Genomic DNA, 10083 nt, shown 5'->3' with positions numbered 1-10083 from the left:
CCTTGGTGCCAATGATGGTCGTATGCGTGTTTGGCGCCGTGCAGGTGAGCGCCACAATCAGGACTGCATACGACCAAGGCACACAGGGCCAACACCCGGCATCATGGTGTGGGGAGCGATCTCCTACACTGGCCGTACACCACTGGTGATCGTCGAGGGGACACTGAATAGTGCACGGTACATCCAAACCGTCATCGAACCCATCGTTCTACCATTCCTAGACCGGCAAGGGAACTTGCTGTTCCAACAGGACAATGCACGTCCGCATGTATCCCGTGCCACCCAACGTGCTCTAGAAGGTGTAAGTCAACTACCCTGGCCAGCAAGATCTCCGGATCTGTCCCCCATTGAGCATGTTTGGGACTGGATGAAGCGTCGTCTCACGCGGTCTGCACGTCCAGCACGAACGCTGGTCCAACTGAGGCGCCAGGTGGAAATGGCATGGCAAGCCGTTCCACAGGACTACATCCAGCATCTCTACGATCGTCTCCATGGGAGAATAGCAGCCTGCATTGCTGCGAAAGGTGGATATACACTGTACTAGTGCCGACATTGTGCATGCTCTGTTGCCTGTGTCTATGTGCCTGTGGTTCTGTCATTGTGATCATGTGATGTATCTGACCCCAGGAATGTGTCAATAAAGTTTCCCCTTCCTGGGACAATGGATTCACGGTGTTCTTATTTCAATTTCCAGGAGTGTATTTATACATGACTCTCAGTACTGATACAATGAGTCCTTCACTGCATCTTACTGTTTTATCAAACGAAAATTATTAGGATTAAAGTCAATCGTTATTCATTGCAACCATAAATTTCAAACGTTATACACTTATTTTCTTTCAATCGCTGTTTATTCCAAACTGACCAGTTGATACAGTTTTCCCTATCTTCAGATCATATGTCGTATTACACAGTAACTTATCCTTATGGACTGTCAGTTGACAGTAAGTATATGACAGTGAAGCAATTCCTTAGGTCCGTTATTCTGTAGCCACGATATTTGATCTGAAGATGGGCAACATTGTGTAAGTAGGCTGTCTATGTTTTTATGTTGGTAACGTCACGTAGCGCTCTGTATAAAAATCACTTACTGTGTTGTGTGCAGTCTGTGGATGGTTTGCATTGTTGGAATTTGCTATTGTAGTGTTGGGCAGTTGGATGTGAGCAGCGCGTAGCGTTGTGCAGTTGGAGGTGAGCCGCCAGCAGTGGTGGATGTGGGGAGAGAGATTGTAACGTCTTGTAATAAACAAAGACAATATATTATGTAATAATTAAAATATTAGATGTGTCATATTGTGTCATTATGTAAAATTATGTATTATTTTCTTTATTTTTTATTTTTGAGAACGTCTGTGTCGGCGAGTAATAAGACCGACACAGAAGATAAATGTTGTACAAAGATCACCAAATGAATTTGTATATAAGGCATGATGTAAAGCAATGTCTTTGTCTTCTTAATCTGAAAGCTGTGAGAGAAAGATCTCCTGTTATTGTCGTAGAGAGCGCGAAGGTAGCATTCTTTTGTCGAGATTGTGAATTGGACGCCATTGCGCGTGAATGTACACAGGTCTGTAATTATTAAGATATTTAAATGTTTAAATAGAGTTGTTTAAATGAAAACTTGTATTACTTAAATGTTAAAGTGTGCCTGCCCATTATCCCATCCTGTTAAGATATTTTTCAGCCATATAAAAATATTATCTGTGGAGCTGAGCTGTGTGGAGAAAGAAGAGCCGCTGCCGCGGCATATTTAAACGACTTACAATATAGTCGAGTATACCGCAAGGAAGCGGTAAAATAATAGTAAAAAATAATATTATTTCTTTTAGCTCCCAGGCTGGCAGTGACGATCAGCAGATTTTATGATGTGTTGCAGGTTGACGCGGGCTGCTGATAGGATATAATTTTCAGTGCAAATAATTTTATGTACCTAAAGAATCTGATAGGAAACTTGCTGTGCTCCGTTCTGACCACGGCTAAATTTTATAGTGAATACGTAATTTTCTTTAATGAGAGTCTCATGTTCTTGGGCTAGCCGTGGTATGAAATAGCATTTTAGTAAGAAATAAAATCCACTGCAAACTTGTATTTGTGAACGATCGTACGAACTGTAACATCAGTGATCATAGGACATTAATTTCAACTTTGAATAATTACGAAGTAGGAAAGATATATTGATACTTAGCATGAGTTGCAGTTACTACTAAAAAATCGTTCTTTAAATTGTAGGCCAGATTCAGAACAATAATACTTCCATCATTTTATTTTGCTAAAAAAGGGTAACGATGATAAAGCAATTAAAAGCACAGCATTGTTAAAAGAATTTCACGTCACTCTTTCCATATATGCGTTGTTACGCCAATAATAATTAAAAATAATTAAATAAACCAGAAGGAGCAAAAACAATTTTTATAAAAGCAACAATTAACGAAAGGGCAGTCGGCAACAGATATAGTTTTTTTTTCAGAGAGACGTGAAACTGGCGCCCAAAAACGCGGGGCCCGAATTTGCAGTGGCCACAATTATAAAATTTTATGTATTTTCTTTCAGTGTCTATTGTTATGTAGGTGTATATGTATATGTATTTAGTGTTAAATGTATGTATATCATGATCTATGCTATGTATTAATGAATGTTCAAACACTCTTACATGACAAAACGTACTACTGCAAGCGAGTTTGAGAAGACGATCCTGATTGTACTGAGAAGCTCTAACGACTACGTAATCCGGGGGCAGCCGGACCCCGAGATAATAGAAACTAAAGGTAAGACTACAGTGTAGTTGTCCTGTTTGTAGAAGTTGAGCTCCAGTGAAGTAATCTCATATCGCTAGTGGTGTGCATACTGTACGTAGTTTGATGTTAGTATTTGTGACAGGACAAAGTTGATGTAGATAGTAATTTTTAGTGTGCAGTGTAGTGTATATAAAGTGATGTATTTTGTGTGCAAGGGGAAAAACTGTTAGATTTTGTGTTTTAGTAAGCAATTTAGGAATATGGTTAAGTTGTGTAGTCAACGTCCAAGCAATATGGATACTGAAGAACAACAATTAGCTAGTGAAGGAAATGTGGAACAGGGTGCCTCAAGTAGTACTAGTATTCTCTTTGAAGATATAACTGGCGAAAATGTGGGGGCAGGGCCACAGGAAGTAGTGCCACCGCCCACTAGTCATCAAGTTGATGTAGATAAAGAAATTGTACCACCACCAGAAAAGCAGGAACCAGAGAGTGGTAATCTGCCTGGTGGGTATTCAATTCAGACTATATTAGAGCGTGTGCTAGATTACCAGGCAAAATTTGCGCAACAGCAAGTTGAGCGAGATCGCCGGCAAGCTGAGCGAGATCGTAAGCTAGCAGAAAATTTACTTGCCCAGCAAGCCGAGCGAGATCGCCAGCAAGCCGAGCGGGACCAGCAACTTGTGCAATCGTTAGAAAATATGAAAAAAGAGATAGCAGATATGAAAAAGAATTACGAGTCGATACCTAAGGCCGTGCAGGAGCTGACTGAACAGGTCACCCACCTGCAAGTAGCAAACACTAACATGGTAGATGAAATAGGTGTCTTAGCCAACAGAGTAGAAAAGCTAGAAATAGATTCCACACAGCTTGTAGAGCAGAAGTGGAATGAACAGGCAAATAAAATTGAAACAGAATTTAACTCATGGCTAGAAGTGAAGGAGACTGAGATTGACACGAATATTAATTCTAAAGTAGAAGCAGCAATAGCAAATAGAGATTCAGAATCGTTCAGTACCGCCGTAAATAGTCAGGTACAGAACGATGTGCAAACCATTAAACAAATACTCAGTGAGGATATTCCGCAGTGGCAAGTGAATGTTAACAAACGGATATCCGATCTGGAGAAGGGTTTAGCACAAAGCAGGAAACAAGTGGAACAGGAACCTCTGTCGCCAACAGCCCATGGTTTTGGCAACGCACAAACTTATATGCGATACAACAATGGGGAATCTGTAGTCGATAATGCGAAGAGCTGTAGCTCCGGTTCGGAGCACACAGCATATGTCCCAGCAGCGAACCCATGTAGTTCAAAAATATTAGTGGAAGAAAGTTTAATTAAAAATAGACAATTTCAAACATTTACTACTGAAAGGAAATCAGTACACCCAGTGGTATTTATAAAAAGCTTTAAAAATATCTTACCCAGTGTATGGAACGAAACACAGAAAATACAATACGTAATGTCGTACATTCAAGGTGACGCAGCACTGTGGGCTACAGAAGTAGCAGACAGCTGCAAGACATACGAACAGTTTGAAAGGGCATTTTTATCGAAATATTGGTCGCCGTGTATACAAGAGCGACTAAGAAGAGAGGTATATAATCCCGAACCGTACTCACCCCGTCTTGGGAATTTGAGGCGGTACTTTGAAAAATATATAAACAAAACACGCTACTGGGACGAGCCTATATCACCGAGAGACATAATAAGACTACTCAAATCCCATTTACCAATTCAGATCAAGGAGAAGTTAATACATGTACCAGAAAGCGACATGGAAAACTTCCTGTCGGTCCTAGATTCCATAGATTTGATACAGGAAGATGTAAAATCGGCGTGCGACCATTTGCGGAATAATGGGTCGGGATGTAATCACGACAGAAACAGTAGTGCACAGAACCACAACCATAGAAATGGTGGGGGTGGTAGCAAGCGACAAGAACAATCGCAAAATGGTAGTAACGGTAGAGGCCAAAACGGGTATGGACAACCAAATTATAACAAAAAGCGTCGATTTGACGACAGATACGAATCCGGAATGTCAGGGACCAACCGCTGGAAAAATGCGCGAGGTCAGTGGCAGAGTAATTATAATGATAGTAATCGAAATTGGCAACAGAATCAGTGTAGAAGCCCAGAGCGACAGGCTAGTGACCGGTATGACAACAATAGACCACCACCGCAAAACGCGCCTATTGCGCAGCCGTGGCGGCCTACAAATCAGAACGTACATATAGTGGAGGTCGCGGACAATAGCCGTCCAAGTACCTCCCAAGTAACTAATCCAACAAACTAGAATCGGCCTCGATATGCTCTCCATCGACGGCCGAGGGATGGAGTGAGAGCAACTCGAGTAATAACAGTAATAGACCTGAGATACGCATGCTGCGATACAACGAAGGTGTCAGTATGGATAAAGATCTGCTGAACGAATCGCACGAATGTAAGAAGGATAATAACGAAAATGTGCAAGCTATTATTGAAGCTAGAATCAATGATGTTGCAGTAAACATAATTATCGACACAGGTGCCTCAGTAAGTGTGATGAGTATGGAGCTATTTAAAGCACTGGGAAAGGGACATAGTATTCCGACCTTCCCGGTTAATAATTGTAAGGTGTCTGGAGCCATTAGTGCACAGAGCCAATCAGTTAAGTACCAGGTGCAGGTGGAGATTTATAAGGAGGGCGAAGCCATAGTGAGCTCGTTCCTCGTGGTTAAAGGATTGAAGGTGGCCTGCATTCTGGGAGTAGATTTTCTCCGTGAGAGGGACGCATTGATCGACCTCTCCGTGGGGAAACTAAGCATAATTAATAGGGGTAGAAGGATTGAATTATCTATGATGAAATCGAAGGAGGTACTTGTGCCGTGCTGTAATCGAATCGATATCAAAGGTAGGAACCCTTGGGTACTACACATCGATGATTTTTCACATGCAACAGACCTCTATTACCCGAACTTAGAGGATCAAAATTTCGAAACAAATGTTGAGGCATTTCAGACTAAAGTGCACGAATCGGAAGGTTTAAATGATACGCAAAAGCAACAGTTGACGCAGCTGCTATCGGAATATACTATGGTATTTACCGACCGTCCAGGAATAGTCAAAGGGTACCACTATCACATAGAGGTGATACCCCATAATACATACTGTCGCGCAACCTACTCCATCCCTTGGTCGAGGAGGGAATTCGTAGCTAAAGAGATTCAGAAGATGTGAAGTTATTGATTCAGTGACACATAATATATAAAGAGTAATAGGTGTAAAAAGATTTTAATTGTGTTTAAGAATATAAGTGTGTTAGTATTTAGAAAGAAATTTGTGTGTAATGAAGCTGGGAGGAAGTGGAATCAGAAAGTGAGCAATAGCTTACACAGGACAGATTTTGTTTACAGACAATTAGTCATTAAGATATTACGTGCTTATTAAACAATGAACAATTTTCTTGTTGTATAAAGGATTAATTTCTTGAACCATTTTCTATGTGTAGTGTGTAAGTGCAATTAATGATGCAATCTTATAGAGTAAGGGAATTGTTGTAATTGTATTAGGATAAGAAACCCTGAGAGAGAGAGTCTTTACTAGCCAGACATTGACTTTGCAATATGCAACAATGATGTAATGTGATGTTGGCTGCCAGTAGTGATTTGAGAACGACACTGGAGCAGAACCTAATTAAAAACGAGCCCGTTCCGTGGAAACTCCGTTCTGTATGTAGCAATGCTTCAATTGAAGCCTGTGTACTTGGTACACGACCTTGAATATTCATTACGCGATACGCGAGTTAAGTCAGACAATGCAGAACCTACACTGTAGTCATATAGGAAAAATCATTAAAAATAATGTTATTGCTGAACGAAGTATTTATTGAACAATATGCCCGAGTCAAGCTGTCATGCACATGGTAAAATCTGTTTGATAGATGGGTGATAATCAGGCAAGCTACACTAAGAAAAAAAAAAAAAAAAAAAATATATGTATAATAAAAAAAAAAAAAAAAAAATTCACACACCGTTAAAAAAAAAAATTTACAAAAGGGCCAAATACGCCTAGCAACAATATGAAGAGTATGTTGTGATAAAGTGAAAACAAATAAATGCTATGTAAATCAGAGTGACTATGCAAAGAACAGTTAAAAGGTGTTAAAAAATAAACTGTGTGCATAAACACTTAAGGACAGGACGGAATATTGTGTGTAGTAGGGACAGAAAATGACTGTTGTATCTGCACCAATATATACGTCGATAAATCTAGTGTTGAGTGATAGACTGTCCTAGTGCAGCGCTCAACGAACAATAGACAGTGTATAAAAACAGTAGTTATTGATCCGTTCGGAGACGATTTACACAAATATCGCTCAACGGAGACATGTAGTATGAGTGTAACGAACCATTTTCGCGTGTTGAAAGACGCTCTGGCAGTGCATCAACCGTGGAAGTGAGTGAAAACGTGTAGTACAATGTGCGTGTGACGAACTCTGAATACCAGTGTCACGATGCCACAAAAAACCTGTTATCACGCCAAAACATCCTGTGCATACCAGTGAAGCGACGGCTTACTGAACAATAAACGCTTTTAACAAATTGCCTCTTCTTCCACAGCTAGTAATCTGTGTCCTTAAAGACAGTACACCGTTGTGGAATGTTTGTTTCATGCGCCACGACGGGGAGCCATGCGGAGAAGCAGAGACGAGTGCCGTGCCGCCATCCAGCCGGTTGCGGTAAACCACTGCCACTCGCCGACAACAGCGAATGGTTCAGCGCGGTTCGCGACTGCTTGGGCGCCACGCTAGCACGACCTCACTGTTATTGAGAGCCGGTCGTCGAACCCAGCGGCCGTCGGTACGCGGCGTTCCAGACGACGCTACTCAACAATTGCTTCGCGCCGCCAGCTCCATACCACATTGTTGTCATTCAAATGAACTATTAACTATATGTATAATGTGCTAACATGAATGGTGTTTAATGGACACGCAATGACGTGATAAACATTTTTTTGTTGTTATCCAACACGAACTCACAATATTCATGGATTTAGTGATGTATCGATCTAATATGTTTGCGTCATGTTAATGAAAGATACTCGCACGAATGCTAGACATTTTAAACCAACTGTCGCGAGTAAGTGCAAAGACGGTTCATTATACTATTGTAAAAATGTGTAATAAGTGACTTTCATAACAATCCAGAATACAAGTAGTATATTGATAACAAAGAGACTAAAAGTGTAGCATGCTATCACAAATAGCCTTTGTTATATGTGGACATTGAATAGAGTCTAAACTTTTCGTGAGATGACCATGGCTCCGGCGCAGTTTTCCCAGGTTTTCTGATCGCACGTAGCCCGAATGGGGGAGCCAAATAAATGTAATGACCCTGGGACTAGGTTGACGGTCACCTCGCAAAGTGTAAGAACAGTATACGAAGTGTAATTAAACCTACAGTGTAAAAGAACTGAGTAGTGTAAAGTGAATGTTCCAACCAAAGTAATAAACCATAAACAAGACAGACATTAGTGGCAGCATATTGCCGAACATTTTCATCGTTAGTCAAATGCTGCCAGGGGGCAGTGTAACGTCTTGTAATAAACAAAGACAATATATTATGTAATAATTAAAATATTAGATGTGTCATATTGTGTCATTATGTAAAATTATGTATTATTTTCTTTATTTTTTATTTTTGAGAACGTCTGTGTCGGCGAGTAATAAGACCGACACAGAAGATAAATGTTGTACAAAGATCACCAAATGAATTTGTATATAAGGCATGATGTAAAGCAATGTCTTTGTCTTCTTAATCTGAAAGCTGTGAGAGAAAGATCTCCTGTTATTGTCGTAGAGAGCGCGAAGGTAGCATTCTTTTGTCGAGATTGTGAATTGGACGCCATTGCGCGTGAATGTACACAGGTCTGTAATTATTAAGATATTTAAATGTTTAAATAGAGTTGTTTAAATGAAAACTTGTATTACTTAAATGTTAAAGTGTGCCTGCCCATTATCCCATCCTGTTAAGATATTTTTCAGCCATATAAAAATATTATCTGTGGAGCTGAGCTGTGTGGAGAAAGAAGAGCCGCTGCCGCGGCATATTTAAACGACTTACAATATAGTCGAGTATACCGCAAGGAAGCGGTAAAATAATAGTAAAAAATAATATTATTTCTTTTAGCTCCCAGGCTGGCAGTGACGATCAGCAGATTTTATGATGTGTTGCAGGTTGACGCGGGCTGCTGATAGGATATAATTTTCAGTGCAAATAATTTTATGTACCTAAAGAATCTGATAGGAAACTTGCTGTGCTCCGTTCTGACCACGGCTAAATTTTATAGTGAATACGTAATTTTCTTTAATGAGAGTCTCATGTTCTTGGGCTAGCCGTGGTATGAAATAGCATTTTAGTAAGAAATAAAATCCACTGCAAACTTGTATTTGTGAACGATCGTACGAACTGTAACATCAGTGATCATAGGACATTAATTTCAACTTTGAATAATTACGAAGTAGGAAAGATATATTGATACTTAGCATGAGTTGCAGTTACTACTAAAAAATCGTTCTTTAAATTGTAGGCCAGATTCAGAACAATAATACTTCCATCATTTTATTTTGCTAAAAAAGGGTAACGATGATAAAGCAATTAAAAGCACAGCATTGTTAAAAGAATTTCACGTCACTCTTTCCATATATGCGTTGTTACGCCAATAATAATTAAAAATAATTAAATAAACCAGAAGGAGCAAAAACAATTTTTATAAAAGCAACAATTAACGAAAGGGCAGTCGGCAACAGATATAGTTTTTTTTTCAGAGAGACGTGAAAAGATGGAGTTTTGAGAGCGGATGATCTGGATGTGTGTCCATCAGAGACAGTTAATTTTGAAAGACTGGATGTCATGAACTGATATATATATATATATATATATATATATATATATATATATATATTATGACTGTTGAACACTATTAAGGTAAATACATTGTTTGTTCTCTATCAAAATCTTTCATTTGCCAATTATGCCTCTCAGTAGTTAGTGCCTTCAGTAGTTAGAATCTTTTATTTAGCTGGCAGTATTGGCGCTCGCTGTATTGCAGTAGTTAGAGTAACGAAGATTTTTGTGAGGTAAGTGATTCGTGAAATGTATAGGTTATTGTTAGTCAGGGCCACTATTTTATAGGGGTTATTGGAAGTCAGATTGCGTTGTGTTGAAAGTATTGTGTGTCAGTTTATTGATAATCTGAATAAGTAAAGAGAGAAATGTCTGTGCACTTTCAGTTTTGCTCAGCTGTTTGAAAATCAAATAATGTAAGGGGTTTATCAGCACAGTAATTCATTAATTTTTCTAA

The sequence above is a fragment of the Schistocerca nitens genome, chromosome 9 (assembly GCF_023898315.1).
Source record: "Schistocerca nitens isolate TAMUIC-IGC-003100 chromosome 9, iqSchNite1.1, whole genome shotgun sequence".
Lineage (NCBI taxonomy): Eukaryota > Metazoa > Arthropoda > Insecta > Orthoptera > Acrididae > Schistocerca > Schistocerca nitens.
This window is presented reverse-complemented; position numbering follows the sequence as displayed.